Raw genomic sequence first — 24,668 nt, forward strand, 5'->3', positions numbered from 1 at the left:
TAAACAAGATGATGGAATGCTCCATTTAAGTGTTTAGGTCACAAGTAAGTGGCACAACATGACTCTGTAAGTTTTGAAAATGATGCTTATAAATGCTATTCAAATTTGAGGTTGTAAGACCAGAATGATAGGATTTCTAGGCCTCTGATCAGTAAAAATTGACCAGAAGCCGTTGAAGGTGAGGTCTTGACTGTTTGTCACTGAATATCCTTCTAGACATAAGAGGAGAAGTCAAATATGAAGGTTAATAGGAATTTAGAAAATTAGCTCATTATTTGTTTTAGATCTTATCTAAAATGGCAGCAGATTTTTGTGCACTAAATCTTTCTAATATGCTTTTTTAACATAGATCTTTTTAACATTCCTGTCCAACACACCTAAATTACAAAAATAATTATATGTGGTTATTAATACATAATGACAGAAATACTACAAAGATGAGTGAAATTGAAAAGCTGCCCTCGAGAATAATTCTAAGCACCAAGCTTATTAGAATCTAAGGCCCCACAATGACTGTAGGGGATCCAACCCCACACTGCTGAATTCTGACAAATCAGTGAGGCAAGTTTTTGGCTGAAAAAAAGCTCAGCTCATCCTATTCAGCCTCATTACTTATAGATGTGAAAAACAGTCTGGAAGCAAAGAGACATGCCCAGGTTCAAAGAGTGCCCAGTGGAAGATACCAGTCTTCTAATTCTCTGGTCAGATGCCAGGAAGGAAAACCCACACTGCTGTTTTCTGTCAATTTCCAAACTTCTTCAAAGCCTTTTAAAAAATATCTGACAATGTATAGCGTGGGTGTGTGCTCAGTTCATGTCCAACTCTCTGTGACCCCATAGACTGTAACCCACCAGGCTCCTCTGTCAGTGGAATTTTCCAGGTGAGAATACTGGAGTGGGCTGTCATTTCCTTCTTCAGGGGATCTTCTGGACCCAGGGATCGAATCTGCTTCACCTGTGTCTCCTGAACTGGCAGGCATATTCTTTACCACTGTACTACCTGGAAAGCCCAAAAAGCCATAAAGCTTTATTGATTGAGATTCACTAAAGACAAAATAGGGTACAAAAATATTCCTATTAAATGTAACACTTTTTTGATGATGTAACTCCAGCACCTTAAATAGTCCCTGGCACATAGTAAGCACTGGATAAATATTTGTTAAAGGACATTAATACCAAAAACCAACAATAAAGTAAAACCTGACTCATTTTAAAAGACCCTGATGCTGGGAAAGATTGAAGGCCAGAGGAGAAGGGGACGACAGAGGATGAGATGGTTGGATGGCATCACTGACTCAATGGACATGGGTTTGGCTGGATTCCAGGAGTTGGTGATGGACAGGGAGGCATGGCGTGCTGCAGTTCATGGGGTTCCAAAGAGTCGGACACGACTGAGTGACTGAACTGAACTGAAGAAACTGGAGCACATGAATATGGAGCTATTAACAATGACCAGAAAACCACAATGAGATGCCACCACACACTCAACAAGATAGATAAAATTAAAGAAACTGATGATACCAAGTGTTGGTGAAGATTAAGGATGACTGAAACCCCTATGTTGTACATTGCTGGTAGGAGTATGAATTAGTTCAACAACTTCAGAAAATACTCTGGGATAGAGTATGCATATGTTTAGCTTTAATAGATATCGACAAGGTATTTTCTTTTTTTTTTTTAACCTCTTAATGCATTTATTTTTTACTTTTTTTTGACATTAAGTTTCCCTCTCAACAAAAAAGTATTGGTTGTTCCATCCCCTCCCTCATCCCCACCGGCCAGATAAGTCCCTGCTGCAAGGGCACTTGTTGCCCCTGAAATCTGGAAATAAATATCGAAAGAAACAGCATCAAGTGTTCATGTTAAGTGATGGCACGAAGTGGGCCCCAGAAACCTGTCAGGCAGAGCATTACTGCAGCCTTGAGGTGTGGTGGAGAATGTGGGGGCTTGTTGCTGTGGTCACTTGTCCCTGGGCACAGGGACCGCACCCCACCTCGTGGCAGACTAAGCGGAGGCCGCCTACAACTCGTCCAGGAAGTTGTCCAGGGCTGGGATGCCTTCCTTCAGGCCTTTGCGCTTGCGTGTCTCCGCCACCACCTGACTGGGGCGGCTGGTGACAAGGTATTTTCTAAAGATGTTGAACTAATTCATACTCCTACCAGCAATGTACAGCATAGGGGTTTCAGTCATCCAACCTAGATAGCATATTGAAAAGCAGAGACATTACTTTGCCAACAAAGGTCTGTCTAGTCAAGGTTATGGTTTTTCCAGTGGTCATGTATGGATGTGAGAGTTGGACTGTGAAGAAAGCTGAGCGCCGAAGAATTGATGCTTTTGAACTGTGGTATTGGAGAAGACTCTTAAGAGTCCCTTGGACTGCAAGGAGATCCAACCAGTCCATTCTGAAGGAGATCAGCCCTGGGATTTCTTTGGAAGGAATGATGCTGAAGCTGAAACTCCAGTACTTTGTCCACCTCATGTGAAGAGCTGACTCATTGGAAAAGACTCTGATGCTAGGAGGGATTGGGGGCAGGAGGACAAGGGAACGACGGAGGATGAGATGGCTGGATGGCATCACTGACTCAGTGGACGTGAGCCTGAGTGAACTCCGGGAGTTGGTGATGGACAGGGAGGCCTGGCGTGCTGTGATTCATGGGGTCGCAAAGAGTCGGACATGACTGAGCAACTGAACTGAACTGAACTGAACTGATATATATATATATATATATATATATATATACACATATATATATATATATATACACACACACACACACACAAGAGAAATGAGTAAATATATCCACCAAAAGACATATACAAGAACACATAATAGATGCTACACAGCAATGTAAAAGAATAAATTAAAACACTCAACAACATGGATGAAAGTCACAGATATCATGCTAGACAAAAAAAGCCAGGTAATTCATACAAGCTCCATTAAAATGAAGTTCAAGAACCGGCACAACTAATCCACAGTAATAAAAATCTGAATAGTGATTACCTATTTGTTGTTGTTCAGTCACTCAGTTATGTCTGACTCTATATAACCCCATGGACTGCCACTCTTTTATCCTCCACTATCTCCTGGAGTTTGCTCAAACTCATGTTTATTGAGTCATGGATGCCATCCAACCATCTCCTACATCACCCTCTTCTCCTCCTGCCTTCAATGTTTCACAGCATCAGGGTCTTTTCCAATGTGTTGGCTCTTAGCAGCAGGTAGCCAAAGTATTGGAACTTCAGCCTCAGCATCAGTCCTTCCAATGAATATTCAGAGTGGATTTACTTTAGGATTGACTGGTCTGATCTCCCTGGTGTCCAAGGGACTCTCAAGGGTCTTCTCCAGCACCAAAATTCAAAAACATCAGTTTTCGGCACTCAGCCTTCTTAAGGGTCCAACTCTTATATCCGTACATGACTACTGGAAAAACTATAGCTTTGACTATATGGACCTTTGTTAGCAAAGTGATATCTCTGCTTTTTAATACACTGTCTAGGTTTGTCATTGCTTTTCTTCCAAGGAGTAAGCGTCTTTTAAGCATCTTTCATGGCAGCAGTCATCACCTGCAGTGATTGTGAAGCCCAAGAAAATAAAATATGCCACTGTTTCCACTTTTTCTCCATCTATTTGCCATGAAGTGAAGGTACCAGTTGCCATGATCTTAGTTTTCTGAAGGTTTAGTTTTAAGCCAGCTTTTTCACTCTCCTCTTTCACCCTCGTCAAGAAGTTCTTTAGTTACTCTTCACTTTCTGCCATTAGAATAGTATCATCTGCATATCTGAGGTTGTTGATATTTCTCCCAGTATTCTTGATTCCAGCTTGTAATTCATCCAGCCCAGCATTTTGCGTGATGTACTCTGCATATAAGTTAAATAAGCAGGGTGACAATATACAGCCTTGACATACTCCTTTCCCAATTTTTAACCAGTCCATTGTTCCATATCCAGTTCTGTTACTTCTTGACCTGCAAACAGGTTTCTCAGGAGGTAGGTAAGATGGTCTGGTATTTCCATCTCCTTAAGAATTTTCCACAGTTTGTTGTCATCCACACAGTCAAAGGCTTTAGCATAGTCAATGAAGCAGAAGTAGATGTTTTTCTGGAATTCCCTTGTTTTTTCTATGATCCAACAGATGTTGGCAATTTGATCTCTTGTTCCTCTGTCTTTTCTAATCCAGCCTGTACCTCTGGACATTCTCTTTTCATGTACTTTGAAGCCAAGCATGAAGGATTTTGAGCATTACCTTGCCAGCATGTGAACTGAGCGCAATTACACAGTTATTTCAACAGTCTTTGGCATTTCCTTTCTTTTGGACTGGAATGAAAATTGACCTTTTTCAGTCCTGTAGCCATTGCTGAGTTTTCCAAATTTGCTGGCATATTGAGGGAAGCACTTTAACAGCATCATGTTTTAGGATTTAAAATAGCTCAGCTGGAATTCTATCACCTCCACTAGCTTTGTTCAAAGTAATGCTTCCTAAGGCCCACTTGACTTTGCACTCCAGTATACCTGGGTCTGGGTGAATGACCACACACCACTGTGGTTATCTTAGGGGACTATTAATGAGAGAATGCAGGAAGAAACATTCTGGGCTGTTAGAAATGTACTGTGTCTTAGTTTGCATGGTGGTTACAGTGATTAATTACATCTTTCAAATTTCATAAAGCTCTATGCCCTTTACTGTATACAGGTTATATTCAATTTTTAGAAGTAAATAAATAATTAAAATGTAAATGGAAAAAATGTAAATTAAATACATAATGTTATGTAATAAATGAAGATTCTCCCCAAAACATGTATTTCCTCATTGCAATGATATAACAGCATATTTTTGAGCATTTATATTAGATCATAATTTGACTTTTTGTCAAATTTTGTAGTAAGTTGAATGTTAATTGATTATATTCTTTTTTTTTCTTGTATAGTTGCAAAAGCTTCTGAAGTCACACTCCCTGGCATAGTCCTAACTCACACAAATCATTCATAAATCTCATTGTCCAAAAATTGGGCTTTTTGAGTCAATAGCTGCAATGGACTGAAACACATTAAGTCTATTTAGATAAGTGTAGTTTTAATGATAAAAAAAAAAGAACTTAATTGGTCATCTTTAGAAGATGATAGAAAATTAAATCACTGAAAATTGCTAAATAAGAAAAAAATTGAGAATTTATCTTCTCTCACCACTGAGTAACCAGACAATTGAGGAGCAAAAGTGTCTCTATGTGGATTCATACTAATTACTAACAAATAAATTATTATATCCATTTTGCAAAATCTAATGATTTAATGGATGTGAGCATTGGACATCAACAGTTTCTAATATTACAAAAAGAGAAACAACCAGATATATGTGCCTCCTCATGAAGAAACACACCACCACCTATAATTCTACCAAAAAATTAGAATCTGATTTTTATAAAGCCTCTAGATCTATAATCAATTCACAGGAAATACAGAGAACAAACAAACTAAACTATACCTTGAAAATGTAAGTAGCAAAAACTAGACTGTAGAAAACTCCACAAGTCAAATGAACTAAGTTGTTCAATACATAAACTGAAAGGAGGAAAAATGGAAGGGAGAAGGAAGAACTTGCAGATCTATAAATTTTAAAGACAATGAAATTTTTACTAAAGCAAAAGCATTATTCATTAAGTTATTCATTAAACACACACTTGTCCAGTTCCTGCCACATGTTAGAGCTGGATCATTAGTAGTCCCCTAAGATAACCACTGTTGTGACTTTTATCATGTGGATTAGTTTTGCCCCTTCTTGAACTTCATACAGTATATACTCTTTGGTGCCTGGCTTCTTTTCTGCAGCATAATATCTGTGAGGTTCACCCATGTTGTTGAGTATGATGTTTCACAGTTGGGGTGATAAAGGCAAACGATGCTTTTGTCCTGATCTTTCAACAATTAATGCAGCTGTGCTACATCAATCTGTATTTATTCATATGTTGTGATATATATGTTCTCATATCAGTTTGTGGTTTATTCCTCTAATTGGATTCTAAGCCTTTCCAGGGCACAGACTCTGATTTTCTATTTTTCAAAATTCTGTGAATCATCTTTGTGCAGGGTTCACAGAGAGCAAGTGCCCAGTAAACAGATTAACGAAGTGACAGACTCATTCCCCTTGGAACAATAACAGATGGCACACAGGCCACCAAGTAAAGGTCCCATTGCTCTCTAATGGCTTAAACTCCTGCAGAGAGAGCCGTCACACCAGACACTGAGAGCCATTCACTAGCCCTTTGGGGGGAAACAAGCAGAAGAATACTTTACTGACTGTGCTGACTCAACAGGAAGAATTATTTGCATCTGATATGAAAAGCCAACTCACTGGAAAAGACCTTGATGCTGGGAAAGATTGAGGGAAAAAGGAGAAGGGGGTGACAGAAGATGAGTGCTTGAATGGCATCATCGACTCAATGGACATGAGTTGGAGCAAACTCCAGGACATAGTGAAGGAGAGGGAAGCCTGGCATGCTGCAGTACATGGGTTCACAAAGAGTCAGACACAACTGAGGAACTGAACAACAACAACAACAACAGGGTTTTGTCGATCAAAACTTTTCTCTAAACTGATGGTTCCAGGAGAAACAAAAAATATTTTGAGAAAACCTTCATGACGATTCTTAATAGTATACATGTAGCAAGAAAATGACTGCCACCAGTAGAAGTGAACTGTATAGAAGTTCAGACCTAGGTCTCTGGGACCAGCTCTTGATCATGATATTAATGGAAAAACCTAAAAGATCTACCCTCTATAGAATCAATGCAAAGAGAAGGAAAAGAAATACATTGCTTATACTAAGCTCTAGCATCACTGCCGCTATTTAGCTACAAAAAGCCTTCAAAAGCTAAAGTTCTATTATATTAAGGTTGGTTGCTTTGTTGTTTTTTTTTTTTTCAGGATATCACAAGCCTGATTTTGATTCAGTCTTGACAAGATTGCCTCTTGCTGTGCCTCATGGGTACACTGGAAATATAATTGATAGGGGAATCATTCACTCCATATTTATCCATAAGTTCTCTATCAGCATTTTTGATGACATCAACTTAATCAATATAAATTTATTTAAATAATTATTATGAGTAATTTTTTCTGATTATGTGGTCGTTTTAAAAATTTAGAAAAAATGAAACAGTATAAGAAAAAATTTTAAGTTACCTATCATAACATCTATTTCTGCTTTATTGACTATACTAAAGCCTTTGACTGCATGGATCACAATAAACTGTGGAAAATTCTGAAAGAAATGGGGAATACCAGACCACTTGACCTGCCTCTTGAGAAACTTATATGCAGGTCAGGAAGCAACAGTTAGAACTAGACATGGAACAACAGACTGGTTCCAAATAGGAAAAGGAGTACACCAAGGCTGTATATTGTCACCCTGCTTATTTAACTTATATGTAGAGTACATCATGAGAAATGCTGGGCTGGAAGAAGCACAAGCTGGAATCAAGATTGCCGGGAGAAATATCAATAACTTCAGATATGCAGATGACACCACCCTTCTAGCAGAAAGTGAAGAGGAACTAAAAAACCTCTTGATGAAAGTGAAAGTGGAGAGTGAAAAAGTTGGCTTAACGCTCAACATTCAGAAAACGAAGATCATGGCATCCGGTCCCATCACTTCATGGGAAATAGATGGGGAAACAGTGGAAACAGTGTCCAACTTTATTTTTCTGGGCTCCAAAATCACTGCAGATGGTGACTGCAGCCATGAAATTAAAAGACGCTTACTCCTTGGAAGGAAAGTTATGACCAACCTAGACAGCATATTCAAAAGCAGAGATGTTATTTTGCCAACAAAGGTCCGCCTAGTCAAGGCTATGGTTTTCCCAGTGGTCATGTATGGATGTGAGAGTTGGACTGTGAAGAAGGCTGAGTGCCAAAGAATTGATGCTTTTGAACTGTGGTGTTGGAAAAGACTCTTGAGAGTCCCTTGGACTGCAAGGAGATCCAACCAGTCCGTTCTGAAGGAGATCAGCCCTGGGTGTTCCTTGGAAGGAATGATGCTAAAGCTGAAACTCCAGTTTTTGGCCACCTCATGTGAAGAGTTGACTCATTGGAAAAGACTCTGATGCTGGGAGGGTTTGGGGGCAGGAGGAGAAGGGGACGACAGAGGATGAGATGGCTGGATGATATCACTGACTCGATGGACATGAGTCTGAGTGAACTCCAGGAGTTGGTGATGGACAGGGAGGCCTGGTGTGCTGCGATTCATGGGGTCACAAAGAGTCGGACACGACTGAGCAACTGAACTGAACTGAACTATCTCATAACTTAGGAAAAACACACATGTCTTCATTTACACATAAAAACATACTTTTATATAACTGAGATCATATTTTTAATTCTGTTCTGTAACTTTACTCTTGAGTTCAAGTCATATTGTGAGTACCTTGTATCATTAAATAATTATATAAGCGCTATTTTAATGCCTGTTCAATTCCATTGTATGCAGTACTATAACCTTTCCTTTATTAACAAATATAAATCTTAAGTTGGCATTTTACTATTTCTGTTACCCCTGGACCATTTGAAAAAGTGAGATGATGCAATGGATATGGATAGATTCCAGTACTGGCCCCAGCACTTACTGGCCAAGTGAATTTGAATACTTAACTGCTTTGAGCTTATTTCACCATCTGTATCATTGAAAAATGTTTCCTCTACTGTTGTTATGAGAACTACGATAAAGCGCATTTGCAAGTGTTTGATTAAGTAAACAGTGGTGAATTCTACAATACTTTTTTGTCATGATCATCAAAATAAGCATAAATAAAACCCTTAGAACTGGACATGGAACAACAGAGTGGTTCCAAATTGGGAAAGCGGTACATCAAGGCTGTATGTTATCACCCTGCTTATTTAACTTACATGCAGAGTACATCATGAGAAATGCTCGACTGGATGAAGCACAAGCTGGAAACAAGATTGCCGGGAGAAATATCAATAACCTCACATATGCAGATGACACCACACTTATGGCAGAAAACAAAGAACTAAAGAGCCTCCTAATGAACGTGAAAGAGGAGAACGAAAAAGTTGGCTTAAAATTCAACATTCAGAAAACTAAGATTATGGCATCTGGTCTCATCACTTCATGGCAAATAGATGGGGAAACAGTAGAAACGGTGACAGACTTTATTTTCTTGGGCTCCAAAATCACTGCTGATGGTGACTACCACCATGAAATTAAAAGATGCTTGATACCTGGAAGAAAAGCTATGACCAATATAGACAGCATATTAAAAGCAGAAACATTGCTTTGCCAACAAAGGTCCGTCTAGTCAAAGCTATGGTTTTTCCAGTAGTCACGTATGGATGTGAGAGTTGGACTATAAAGAAAACTGAGCACCGAAAAATTGATACTTTTGAACTGTGTTGTTGGAGAAGACTCTTGAGAGTCCCTTGGACTGCAAGGAGATCCAATCACTCCATCCTAAAGGAAATCAGTCCTGAATATTCATTGGAAGGACTGATGCTGAAACTGAAACTCCAATACTTTGGCCACCTGATGCGAAAAGCTGACTCATTTGAAAAGACCCTGATGCTGGGAAAGATTGAAGGCGGGAGGAGAAGGGTATGACAGAGGATGAGATGAGTGGATAGCATCACCGACTTGATGGACATGAGTTTGAGTAAGCTCCAGGAGTTGGTGATGGACAGGGAAGGCTGGTGTTTTGCAATCCATGGGGTCGCAAAGCGTCAGACATGACTGAGTGACTGAACTGAACTGAACTGAAAGTCCTTAAATATTACTGAGAGGCTTATGTTACTATTCCCTACATAGAAAAGCTATGCAATAATCTGCCTCTACTGCTAAAGAATATATATAAGAACCATCATAGACTTCATCATCATCCACACTTCCATTAGTTTTAGCTAGTATTTCTTTCACTCAACTATAAGATTGTCTCAATAACAGTTCCAGTATTTTACATAAATAATATCAAGGCCAACAGTTTTAGTTGGAAGGGAGGGGTGATCATGGGATTTGCTTGAAGGAAATTTTTGGCTGGCAGTACAGGAAAACAACAGAATGGGAAAGACTAGAGATCTCTTCAAGAAAATTAGGGATACCAAGGGAACATTTCATGCAAAGATGGGCTCGATAAAGGACAGAAATGATATGGACCTAACAGAAGCAGAAGATATTAAGAAGAGATGGCAAGAATACACAGAAGAACTGTACAAAAAAGATCTTCACGACCCAAATAATCACGATGGTGTGATCACTCACCTAGAGCCAGACATCCTGGAATGTGAAGTCAAGTGGGCCATAGAAAGCATTACTATGAACAAAGCTAGTGGAGGTGATGGAATTCCAGCTGAGCTATTTCAAATCCTGGAAGATGACACTGTGAGCCTGCTGCACTCAATATGCCAGCAAATTTGGAAAACTCAGCAGTGGCCGCAGGACTGGAAAAGGTCAGTTTTCATTCCAATTCCAAAAAAAGGCAATGCCAAAGAATGCTCAAACTACCGCACAATTGCACTCATCTCACATGCTAGTAAAGTAATGCTCAAAATTCTCCAAGCCAGGCTTCAGCAATATGTGAACCATGAACTTCCTGACGTTCAAGCTGGTTTTAGAAAAGGCAGAGGAACCAGAGATCAAATTGACAACATCCGCTGGATCATGGAAAAAGCAAGAGAGTTCCAGAAAAACATCTATTTCTGCTTTATTGACTATGCCAAAGCCTTTGACTGTGTGGATCACAATAAACTGTGGAAAATTCTGAAAGAGATGGGAATACCAGACCACCTGACCTGCCTCTTGAGAAACCTGTATGCAGGTCAGGAAGCAACAGTTAGAACTGGACATGGAACAACAGACTGGTTCCAAATAGGAAAAGGAGTACGTCAAGGCTGGATATTGTCACCCTGCTTATTTAAATTATATGCAGAGTACATCATGAGAAACACAGGACTGGAAGAAACACAAGCTGGAATCAAGACTGCCGGGACAAATATCAATCACCTCAGATATGCAGATGACACCACCCTTCTGGCAGAAAGTGAAGAGGAACTAAAAAGCCTCTTAATGAAGGTGAAAGTGGAAAGTGAAAAATTTGGCTTAAAGCTCAACATTCAGAAAACGAAGATCATGGCATCTGGTCCCATTACTTGATGGGAAATAGATGGGGAAACAGTGGAAACAGTGTCAGACTTTATTTTTGGGGGCTCCAAAATCACTGCAGATGGTGACTGCAGCCATGAAATTAAAAGACGCTTACTCCTTGGAAGGAAAGTTATGAACAACCTAGACAGCATATTGAAAAGCAGAGATATTACTTTGCCAACAAAGGTCCGTCTAGTCAAGGCTATGGTTTTTCCAGTGGTCATGTATGGATGTGAGAGTTGGATTGTGAAGAAGGCTGAGTGCCGAAGAATTGATGCTTTTGAACTGTGGTGTTGGAGAAGACTCTTGAGAGTCCCTTGGACTGCAAGGAGATCCAACCAGTCCATTCTGTAGGCGATCAGCCCTGGGATTTCTTTGGAAGGAATGATGCTAAAGTTGAAACTCCAGTTTTTGGCCACCTCATGCAAAGAGTTGACTCATTGGAATAGACTCTGATGCTGGGAGGGATTGGGGGCAAGAGGAGAAGGGGACGACAGAGGATGAGATGGCTGGATGACATCACTGACTCGATGGACATGAGTCTGAGTGAACTCCGGGAGTTGGTGATGGACAGGGAGGCCTGGCATGCTGCGATTCATGGGGTCGCAAAGAGTCGGACATGACTGAGCAACTGAACTGAACTGACATATATTTTATTTAGATAATGTTATAGAATAATAAAAAAGTGAATTTAAAAAATGGCCTTTTTTGAATGCTATTGAGAAAATATCACCAGGTCATATCAAAATCTAATGCCATCATTTTATGGGGGACTCATGGAAGTAGTAGTATATGAGAGACTCAGAGACACAATAAAGTGACCACCACTTCTCACCACTGCTTGAGATTCCTGCCCTTTTCAATGCTTTTGGCCTCCTGTCTATTCTCCTGTATTTTTGTTGTGGTGGTGGTTTTTTTTTTTTTTTTTTTTTTTTAGGTTGCACTGTGTGGTTTGTGGGAAATTAGTTTCCTAACCAGGGATTGAACCCTCACCCCTTGCAGTGGAAAGGCAGAGTCTTAACCATTGAGCCATCAAGGAAGTCTGTCTCCTCTAGTTCATATTCTTTCCCATGGCTTTTGGCTTGTTTTTACAGCTATCACTAACCACTTAGAGTAGCCCTTTTTCTACCAATAGTGAACTCATCAATCCTATCACAACAGAAGTAATTTTGGCCTGAGTTTTCTCAGCTGTTTTCACTAATTTTCATACTTCAAAGAACCATTCCTCATTACCAGAAATGCTGATTTACAGTTCCTGATGTTTGAGGTTGTCCCAAAAGCTAACCTCCGATTAAATAAGTAGTTGTTACGTATTTTTCACAAAAGAGATGACTGCAAAAATAAAAGCAACTTATTACTGGAAATGGTAAGTGAATCAAGTTAGTTTATTGACAATATGTAGTGAAGACAACTGGTTGATTGATTTTTTTTTTATTCAAAGAATGTTACTTTGGTTTAATGAAACCCAAGCAAAATATAATGGCTGATTTCAAAGGAATTCTTTAACTAAAACCTCAAAATCTAATTTTAATTAGCTTTTCCTTCATCAATGATTCACATTTATTGAGCATCCACTGGAGCAATCTGAGACCAGACCACAAAAGCTCTCTCTCCCTGAGATATTATAAAATAGCTGGAAAAAGCCTCCTGGGTACTAATGATCACAAACATCCATAAAGCAAGTCACTTTGTATTACATGTACTCAGAGAAGATGAAAATTTGTCTCTAAACTAAGCTGGATCCTAGTTAATTTAAGTGTATCAATAATTCACCATTTAAGGAAATTTGCAGAGGACCAACAAAACTTAAGAATCCTGGCCAAAAGTAATCAGACCAAAAATTCATGAAATTTTCCATCAAACTTGGAAGAGGACTTGTCTTTCAGCATGCCTGGAACTTAGAAATATAAGGCAGGGCACCGAGACTGTCACATGACAGATACTAATTGTTCCGATTAAAGTCTAACAAGCTTGCTTCCCTGCTGCTCTTAGAATGTCTCTGACTTTTGATCCTGACATCTGTGTCTTACAAGAATTTCACTCTGCTCTGACATTCTTTCTGATGTTGATCCAGGAATTAATGGATTGTGAAAAAGCTGGCAGGATATCATTTAAAAAATAGAATTCCTAGTATACAAGTGATGAAAAGGTATCAGAATTCACATACTCTCTGCCTGATACCAACCCAATTCTCAGGTTTGGGTGTTTGTGGGTTTTAAGGCTAGTTCAAAACAGGACTAAAATTAAATTTAGCTTAAAGAGTTACAATAAATAGTTATTTCAATGTTCTTCCATCACACAGGATGAATACATGTTTTCGCAAAATATTAAAACAAATTCCATATGAGATAATTTGCTCTGAATGACTACTTTAAACATATACAGTCAATCACCTTTTATGAAAGGAATCCGGTATCTTTATATGATGAAAAGTTTTGCTGAAAAAATCTGAGATTTTAAAAAAATGACCCAAAATGACCCTGTGACTATTGATGCCATCAAATAATTTATAATATGTTTAGAAACACAGGACCCTAGAAACTATTGATCAAAAGAAAAACTTTAATTAAGGAAAGTATCTTTAATTTTTAAATGTAAAAAAATGTAAACTAAAATTATCTAAAGATATGTTTTAAATTAAGGAATTCTCTTCAGGTTTGAAATTTTACACATCAGAAGATACTGCCTTGCATTTCATGGTGCTGGATAATTACTAGATGCCAGTGGATAACTTAAACATAGCTTAGAGTCATTGACATTAATGTGTGACAAGCATTACAGAACATATTTAGTAATTTTAAATGAAAAAGTAAAAGGATTTTTGAAAAAAATCAGGGAGAAGTACCATAGTGGCAACAATATAATTTTTTGAGTGAAGAAGAAATTCTCCTTTATATCATAGTGATCAGGAATTCAACAAGTTAAGAAGGAACACAAGTCAATTTAATTGTTTGAGCTATAATTAATGGAAAAATTAATAAGGTTAGCTATTTTATTCATCTATTCAAGCAAATATCTAGTTTTCACATTAAAAAGACCATCATTGTTTTTAAAAGTCATGAATTTCCAATCACTTTGTTTAGATAGGTTGCTTTAGTAATTTTCATACCTCATCTGTTACTTCAAGAAATAAGGTGACAAATTCATTACAATAAATAAAAATGACAGCAAGCTATAATTGGCTGCTAATAGCCAGTTTATATTGGTTGGTTTCTGTTATTATCTTACAATGATATTTAATTATTTAAAATGTTGCTTACTACTTTGTAAGACATAAGCTCCTAAGCAGTCTAGAAATTATAGGATCACCATCAAAATGAACATTATTTGCTCTTAAGAAAAAGACATTTTGGTCCCTAATTTCCAATCAAGTTCCCTATTAGAGGACTTCCCACATTTCACAAAATCATATGATTGATTATCTGTCAACCCCATTATACTGTAGGCTACTTGAGGGCAAGGACCAGGTCTATCATCTTTCTAAATCCCTTGTCTTAAAGGGTATTTAGTAAATGCCCAATGAATAAATGAATGAATGTGACTCCTCCTAGTTTATTTTATTTCAATGGTTTCTTTGACTCAAATACTTCTTGAATAAGACACATATACAAAATACATAAAACTATATTGAATATTATTAAATTAAAATTCATATGCTATTAAACTAAATAATACATTAATATTATTAGCAAACATGCATCAGCTATACACTTTTCTATATGATCATTTTATAAGTCGAATTCTATAATGTTAACCACCCATCTATAACTTGAATATTTTGAAAGAGTAATGAGTATGTAAAGAGATATCAAGCTTAGAAAACGTGATATTCACATTAGCAAGAAAGTGTCACAATACCCATAATTACCACTTGACCCTGAGTAGTTTCTTAAAGTCTCTTGACATGCATCACCTTTTAGCACCTGTCTTGCCTACTCCCCTTTTTACTACCTATCTTGCCTAAAGTAATCACTCATTAAGTTAAAAAAATATATTAAGATGTGGTGCCCAAACTAAGAATCAAGACAGGAGAAAGGGGAGGAGAAAAAATAATGAAATTCAAGATGAAGCATTAAATCAGAAAGGGTTGGACCACATTAAAAATACAAGGCTGTGAAATTTGCAAAAGTAAGACAAGGGTTTAAAAGTATGGTATATGACAGGTGGGGTACAAATAAGACGTTTGGGAGGAAAGAAATGAGAACGAAGAGAACAAATTGGACAAGCCATTCATTTTAAAAATCCTTAAAAGACTGTAGCTCACCATCATCAGACAGGATGTGTCAGAGCTAGTCATCTTTTTGTTTATGCCTCTCGGGGCCTTTTTTTTTTTTTTCCTTTTTGTGTGCCTTATAAGTATTAAATGGTATTTGACTTTAAATAAATAAATCATTTTTAGATTGCCAATTTGCTTCAGCTTGATATGTGTGTGCATGCTTGATATAAATGAGGAAATACAGTGACTGTGAATTGTCAATCTTCTTGCACAGTGCATCACAGTGTTCAAAAGTTTTTTTGAACCACAAGCCATAAAAAATACAAGGCCCTCAGGACTATGCACCCAGGTAAGCCAGTCCACAAATCTCCACTTTGGTCACAGGTCTGGTTTAGTGCGTACTCTGATTCTCTTACACTGGCCATTCTCCTTTAACTTTTCTTAAAAGACTGAACTTCAAAGTTATGCAATTTTATCCAAGCTATTCACACCAAAACAACTTTGCACTGCTTAAAATGTATAACAATACAGATAAAATTTTAATAATAAGAAGAAAATTCAGACAACACAGCCTGACTCAAAACCAAAATAAACAACTTCAGAGAGATAATAAAAGAATAAAGCTCTTGGCCTACTCGTCCTAGAGAGTGGAAATATATAGAGGCTGTTGAGAATCTGGCTCCTGAGAGATAATGAGGATAAAAATGGTCCACATAGCCAGGGGTTCAGTAAGAGCATTTCCCTAGAAAAGAGGCTGAGGAAAAAAAAAAAAACCAGCAGCTAACCCACTGCTTGGATAAATGTATAGAAAGACAATGAAATGGGTAGAAGGTGGTAGAAGGAAAAACACGTGGCTGTGTTGGTAGAAATTCCAACATGCATTAAAACACTGAGTTCTGGACTCCCTGCAAGGCCAGGGAGGCAATCATAAAACTACTTGGTGATGGAAGGTGAGAACAGAGGAAAAAGAGGAGAAAAGCCCCTAAACTTCTGCTTCAAATGAGCCTGCAAGTCAAAATGTAAACACAGATGAAAAAATAAAATGCCAAGAAAGAGAAACAAGATTTTTCCAACAATGAAACATGAATTTAGTCTAGATGAAAGAAGCATTCCAGGATGCTGCAAGAGTTAGAGGAAGGAATAACTTATAAAGAATAAAAATATAAAAAAGGCAAAAATGAAACTAGAAAAAATGGATACTAAGAAGAATCAATGCAAATAGTGGAAAATAAAAAAATACAGTGCTTCAAGAGAATGAAAAGACAAGCCTAGGAGAAAATATTTGCAAAGACATATATAATAAAGGACTGTTTTCCAAAACAACCAAAAATTCTTAAAACTCAATAAAAAGAACCTCAGCAATAAGAAAAATATTTAATTATGATACTAACAACCTGATTAAAAAAGGGGCTAAAGACCTTAAACATTTTGTCAAATAAATACAGACAGCAAATAAGCATTGGAAAAGATACTCATTATACATCATGAGGAAAATACAAATTAAAATGCAATACCAACACATACCTATTAGAAAAACTGGAACCCAGAATACTGAAAACACCAAATGTTGGTGAGGATATGGAGTAATAGGAACTCTCATTTGTGACTGCTGGAAATGCAAAATGGTGTACCCACCTTGGAAGACAGTTTGATGGTTTCTTACAAACTGAACACATTCTTACCATATGATCAGGTAATTGCATTCCTTGGTATTTACCCAAAGGAGTTGACAATTTCTGTACAGACAAAAATTTACAAATAGATGTATATAGCAGAGGTCCTTCATTTTTCTTACATTTTAGGAAGTTCTCAGTCATTTTTTTCAGATACTAGGATTAAATTCTCCCCCCAGAACAGTCAATGAATTTAGTTCAGTTACAATCAAAGTTCCAAAAAAGGCTTTCAGGGAATTCCACAAGCTAATTTGTACAAGAGAAAATGGTCACAAATAAGAAGAGCCTCCTTCCTCATTTGCACAATGGAGATAATAAGAGAACCCTGTACATCAGATTGTTGTCAAGTGAGGCAACATATGTAAAGTTCTTAGCTCTGGGGTTAGCACATAATAAGCAGCATAAAGTATTTATCACTACTGAAACTAAATATCATAAAGATGTCAATTCTAATAATAAAATATACAAAGTATAAAACAAAACTAAGGTAAGGGTTAGTCACTCAGTCGTGCCCAACTCTACAATCCCATGGACTGTAGCCCTCCAGGCTCCTCTGTCCATGGGATTTTCCAGGCAATACTGGAGTGGGTTGCCATTCCCTTCTCCAGGGGATCTTCCTGTCCCAGGGCTCAAATCCCAGTCTCTTGCATTGCCAGTGGATTCTTTACCACCTGAGCCACCAGTGAAGCCTTTATAAAACAAAGCTAAGCAGAAGTTTATGCACATGGCACTGCTTTGATAAATTCTTTCTTCCCACAGCTGGAAATTGGGCCACAACACGTATTGATTGAGCTATACTATTTCTAGCTAACCAACCTACATGCATCTGTGCTCACAAACTCTATCCTTTTCCTGACTACGTTGGATGAACTCTCCATTTACAGTCCTCAACCACTCCAGGATCTCAGATGCTTCAGGCCTGAGGTTGAGGAAGGCTTTTGACTCAGTCTTACAATCAAAATGGGCCGCAAATTAAACCTTTTTCCTTAATTTCAAATAAAGATATACATACAAAAGTATAGTGACATAATCAACCAAAGAAGACAGCTGTTATAACACTTTTGTCCCAGACCAAGCTACCTATACAGAAATGTACCACTCTTTCTTACCTCAGGGCCCTTGCATAAATGAACCCCTCTTTCTTACTTTAGGGCCTTGACAATTGCGGTTGTTAAGAGTGGTATGCTTCTGGGACAGAAGTAAGGACATCATGGCTTGAGTGTGATGATTGAGGAGAAGATCATGGAGAGTTCTGTGGAGCGTGGTATGGAGTTTGTATCTTACTCTTCGAAGATTATTAGAGAATTTTAAGCATGGATATGAAAGACAGTGCTGATTCCCATGTGGAGGAGGGACTATATAAGAGAATAAAAGTAAAGGCAGAGAAACTGCTTAAGAAGCTGATAAAGTATCCAGGAAATTGTTGATTTGCATGACTCTTTCTCAGCATTTAAGGTTACTGAAATATTTTCTTCAGCAATTGAATTATCAACAAAAATCAACCCCCTAGACCACCACTCTCTCAAACAATACTCTACTGAATGTCTTTGATAGCATTTAACAGTACCTGGAATTATCTTGTTTATTCACTTGCTTATGTTTTATTTTCTGTCTTCCTCTTCTTCTTCAAGTTCTTTAAGGCAGGTACTCAGTTTTTTGTATCTCTAAACTCCATATTTCCTAGAGTTCTTGGCAGATCATAGGCACACAAATAAATATGTATCATTGAATATTAAATTTAAATTGTTAGGGGAACATGATGTTCCATGGTTATTAGGAAATTCAGAACTGGTATGTAAACAAGTTGTAAGTGTAGAAATATAAAATTTACAGTCCCCAGCACAGAAGTCAGAGCAGACAACATTGTTTTCTCTAAGGAAACATACTTGGGGTGGAGAGTGAGGCAGAGATTTTTAAAAAGGAGAACACAGGTGAAAGTCTAAAAGAAGTAAAACTAGAAGAGTTCACAAAAGCCAGGAAGCAGATGGCTTGTCAAACTAATTAAAAAGTGGCAAATATTACAGAGAGGTTAAGGCCAGTGATTTTAATAGCTAAGGGGCATTATTATCATTTTCAATATTTTTTAAATAACTGTATTAAAAAGATTAAAGAATAAAATTAAATGAAGTCTAAAGTCCCAGAATGCCGGAGTCCAACTCTAGCAACCAGGGATTCAACCTGAAGAGGTGAATGGTGTCGGCGAATGAGACAGCCTCTCAGTTTTCTATGGACTGCCTGTTAATTTCAAGTTTAAGATTCTCTTTTATATTTTACAAAAACATTAGGCCAGAGGTTTGACATTTTCAGATCCCCCTCTCCCAGATTTATTATCTCCATAAATCATTGTTGCTCTTCAAACAGAGTTCCTGCCTCAGTGCTTCTCTGGGAATCAGCCTTATCATCTATTATCTACCTCCTCTAATGTGTCCTATAGTTAACTTGTGATTACATTGTAACCCATGCTAAATTCCTCAGTTTACTCAGATCAGATCAGATCAGTCGCTCAGTTGTGTCCGACTCATTGCGACCCCATGAATCACAGCACGCCAGGCCTCCCTGTCCATCACCAACTCCCAGAGTTCACTTAGACTCAAGTCCATTGAGTCAGTGATGCCATCCAGCCATCTCATCCTCTGTCGTCCCCTTCTCCTCTTGCCCTCAATCCCTCCCAGCATCAGAGTCTTTTCCAATGAGTCAACTCTTCACATGAGGTGGCCAAAGTACTGGAGTTTCAGCTTTAGCATCATTCCTTCCAAAGAAATCCCAGGGCTGATCTCCTTCAGAATGGACTGGTTGGATCTCCTTGCAGTCCAAGGGACTCTCAAGAGTCTTCTCCAACACCACAGTTCAAAAGCATCAATTCTTCAGCACTCAGCCTTCTTCACAGTCCAACTCTCACATCCATACATGACCACAGGAAAAACCATAGCCTTGACTAGGCGGACCTTTGTTGGCAAAGTAATGTCTCTGCTTTTCAATATGCTGTCTAGGTTGCTCATAACTTTCCTTGCAAGGAGTAAGTGTCTTTTAATTTCATGGCTTCAATCACCATCTGCAGTGATTTTGGAGCCCAGAAAAATAAAGTCTGACACTGTTTCCACTGTTTCCCCATCTATTTCCCATGAAGTGATGGGACCGGATGCCATGATCTTCGTTTTCTGAAAGTTGAGCTTTAAGCCAACTTTTTCACTCTCCACTTTCACCTTCATCAAGAGGCTTTTGAGTTCCTCTTCACTTTCTGCCAAAAGGGTAGTGTCATCTGCATATCTGAGGTTATTGATATTTCTCCCGGCAATCTTGATTCCAGCTTGTGCTTCTTCCAGTCCAGCGTTTCTCATGATGTACTCTGCATGTAAGTTAAATAAACAGGGTGATAATATACAGCCTTGACGTACTCCTTTTCCTATTTGGAACCAGTCTGTTGTTCCATGTCCAGTTCTAACTGTTGCTTCCTGACCTGCATACAAATTTCTCAAGAGGCAGATCAGGTGGTCTGGTATTCCCATCTCTTTCAGAATTTTCCACAGTTTATTGTGATCCACACAGTCAAAGGCTTTGGCATAGTCAATAAAGCAGAAATAATAGATGTTTTTCTGGAACTCTCTTGCTTTTTCCATGATCCAACGGATGTTGGCAATTTGATCTCTGGTGACTCTTGAGAGTCCCTTGGACTGCAAGGAGATCCAACCAGTCCATTCTGAAGGAGATCAGCCCTGGGATTTCTTTGGAAGGAATGATGCTGAAGCTGAAACTCCAGTACTTTGGCCACCTCATGCGAAGAGTTGACTCATTGGAAAAGACTCTGATGCTGGGAGGGATTGGGAGCAGGAGGAGAAGGGGACGACAGAGGATGAGATGGCTGGATGGCATCACCAACTCGATGGATGTGAGTCTGAGTGAACTCCGGGAGTTGGTGATGGACAGGGAGGCCTGGCGTGCTGCGATTCATGGGGTTGCAAAGAGTCGGACACGACTGAGCGACTGAACTGAACTGAAGCCCTAAATTCAGTAAACTTCTTTGCCATAAACATTCTCCTCACAAATAGGCTTCAGATAGAAATCCCTCCCATGGCCTCAAGCTACGGCCTATGTGGTCATCCTGGAACACTCTTTTGTAAAAGTCCTTGAACAAATGTCAATGATTAACTTTATGAATTATTTTCTGAGCACAGCTACAGAAGGCTTTGTGCCTTCTCATGCTCCTCTCAAGAACAATAAGCACCTTAAAATTCCTTTTCAGTCAACTCAGCCAAGGAGAGGAAAAGACAAGTCAGAATTACAAGGCCTAACTCCTTCATCCTGGGGCTGTGCCTGCGGAATGAGGACAGGGGTCTGGGGCCGTGCCTCCATTTTGTCAGTAATGCCTAACGCGGCTCCCGACATCAGAATATCTACAACATATGGTTGACATATCTCAGAGGAACAGCTAAAGCATTGTAGATTTCAGTCAGGGCTGATGGAGACAAGAGTCTGTACAGACTGTTTGTGGCAAAAGTTAGTTGAGAGGATAAACAATGATTCGATGGTGAGAAAATTAAGGCCGAGAATTCTCCTTCTGTGTTCTCAGCAAATTCTCCTTCTGTGTTCTTAGCAATAGAGGGGAGTCTTTATGGTCCAACTCTTACGTCCATACATGACTACCGGAAAAACCACAGCTTTGACTAGATGGACCTTTGTTGGTAAAGTGATGTCTCTGCTTTTTAATACACTGTCTAGGTTTGTCTTAGCTTTCCTTTCAAGGAGAAAGTTTCTTTTAATTTCATGGCTGCAGTTAATGTCTGCAGTGATTCTGGAGCCCAAGAAATAAAATCTGTCACAGCTTCCACTTTTTCCCCTTCTATTTGCCATAAAGTGATGGAACTGGATACCATCATCTTTGTTTTTTTTAATTCCTCTAGAATCTGCTGCTCTGACCTAGCCAGGCAAGTTGCATAAATTCTCAGGAAGCCCATTTTTTGAGACTTAATTTGGTTGGTCCATGAACTACTTCAGAACAATAAGTTTTAAACTTTAGACAAGGTAATTGTCCCCATCTATATATGATCATCCTCCATGACTCAAGAAGCATATTCAAGACTCCATCTTTATCAAATGAACTGAGCTTGGGGGTCAGAGCTGGACTGCCCTCATATGCTCAAGCTTTCATTTTTCACAGGACACTGTTCAAACTATCCTAACAATAAAAACCTGCCTATCTGTAATGATGATTACTATGATGAAGAACATATGGCTAGACAAGGATTTATTCATTCTACTTATTTAAGACCATCTATATTAACAGAAACAAATATTTATATACAGCCAATTGTATTCCAGGTAGTGTTAGTGGTAAAGAACCTGCCTGCCAATGCAAGAGATATAAGAGACACAGGTTCGATTCCTGAGTTGGGAAGATCCCCTGGAGGAGGAAATGGCAACCCACTCCAGAATTCCATGGACAGAAAAGCCTGGCAGGCCACAGGCCATGGGACCTGCCTTAGCACACACACAATTGTATCCCCCAAGTTATTCCCTATGATCCACATTGGCTACTACCTGAATTGAATTTTAATAACTTTCCCTATCTCCCCATCCCAACTCCACTGTTTTAAGTTGTGAGGCTATGGGATTTGAGAGTTAATTTCAATGTGAGATGAATTAAACATGTTTCCTAGATTTAGATTAGATGAGTTAATTACTATGGCATGGCTAGGTACTTTGTTCTTTAATCAGAAAAAAATAGAATAATCATGTTCAATATTTTGAAGGCCTTCTACATACAAGGTATCAATGATGCAGTTTTCCTTTTTGTAATTTCTGCTACAGGAAGTCATAATGTAGAGTCTATATGCATAATTAAAATTCAAGCAAATATATTATAGACTACCTAAACTTCCAGAGTAATTCATTTATGAGCTTAAAATTAAAAGCTAAACACAGTTAATTAGTACTTTTACAAATCCTACAAGACAAATGAGTTAAGTTTTATAATAGTAAAGTATGGGCTTTTATACTTCCAGCATGACTACAAAAATAAATTCCATATGAATTAAAAACTTCAAAGTTAAAAAAAATAAAAATACTAGGGGAAAAATATTCTTATATTCCTAGGATGTGAAAATTCTGCTTAGCATAATACAAAACCAAGAAACTATTTTTTTAAGTTAAAAGCCAATTAAACAGAGATTTAACTACTATATTTAAAAGACACTAGAAATTTTAAAAGATAAATGACAGATTTAGAAATGTATACCATTTCTAAATGATAGATAATTTAAATACACTTAATCCACAAACAATGTTCACAACTCATTATGAGAAGATGAACATAACCAAAGTTATGATGGATGAATTACAAAAAAAGATACAAGTGACCAATAAACATACAGAAAACACTTCACTAATAAACAGTCAACAGATTTTAAAAAATGAGATTATTTTAACCTATTAACCTGCCACAGGTGAATAAAAGTGAGGATCCACAGAAATGGCACATTAATTTATCTCAATACAATGTAAATAAGTTCAAACTTCTTACTGAGCTATTAGGCAATATCTGTGGAAAAATTAAATGCAGATCTCCTTTGTTCTAATAATTCTAATTCTAGGAATTCATACTCAGTATTACTAGCAGAAGTGTGGCCCACCCTCCCAACCTCTCTCTCATCGTCTCTTTCCATTTTTTCTCTGGCATGCTTTTTTCTTCTCTGTCAGGGCAGTTATTTGTTGTCCTCCAGGGAAAGCAGGCAGTTCTTTTCTGGCCGAGTGGATAAGTACAACTCAGGGGCAATTTTAGTCTCATGTTAAAACCATCTTCTCAAATTTACCCTTATCAATAGTAAAGTGGGACTGTATTTTAATTCCTGCCTGGCTCCTCAGTCTATTTATCGAAGTATATATTTATCAACATCTAAAAGTATTACTCGATCCCAAAGCCTAACACAGTGGAATACATACAGCCATGAAAAGTGGTCACTCTCTATGTACTAATGTGGAAAGAGGTGCATGGTATAATAAAATATAAAACAAATTACATAATGTTACTTCTAAAAAGGGAAAGTATACATATATATATATATGGACTTCCTTGGTGGCTCAGACGGTAAAGCGTCTGTCTACAATGTGAGAGACCTGGGTTTGATCCCTGGGTTGGGAAGATTCCCTGGAGAAGGAAATGGCAACCCACTCCAGTACTCTTGCCTTGAAAATCCCATGGACGGAGGAGCTTGGTGCAGGCTACTATCCATAGGGTCACAAAGAGTTGGGCATGACTGAGCGATTATTATTAACAGCAATTATCTCTGGGAATGGTTTTCTTTGGTAGACATTGATTTTATACTTTGTAAATGTATGTAACTTTATAAAAGATCATTTATTCACTTATGACAGCTCCTACGTTTAAAATAAAATGGGTGAAAAATCTTAATTCACTCTGAAACAGAAGAACTGTTTTTATCATAAACTGATTAAAAGCACATGGGGCCGCCTGGATTCTTTTGGTTTTATTGTTGCAAACAATATGTTTCCAAAATTAGAAATGTGTGCAAATATAATCCCCTAGACTATTACAAAATAAGGTCATTTGCACATGAATTTTTCGATGTGAAAATCCTGGAACCATGGTTAATGTTTTAACCATAAGAAACTTTGTTGT

General features: G+C 38.1%; 1 protein-coding gene across 1 annotated transcript in view; it reads right to left on the reverse strand.

The window, feature by feature from the left end:
* DCDC1 (doublecortin domain containing 1) overlaps positions 1–24,668 on the reverse strand; it is a 477,869-nt gene that overhangs the window by 312,914 nt on the left and 140,287 nt on the right. The window lies entirely within an intron of this gene.

Source organism: Bubalus kerabau, chromosome 15, assembly GCF_029407905.1.
Source record: "Bubalus kerabau isolate K-KA32 ecotype Philippines breed swamp buffalo chromosome 15, PCC_UOA_SB_1v2, whole genome shotgun sequence".
Taxonomy (NCBI): Eukaryota; Metazoa; Chordata; class Mammalia; order Artiodactyla; family Bovidae; genus Bubalus; species Bubalus kerabau.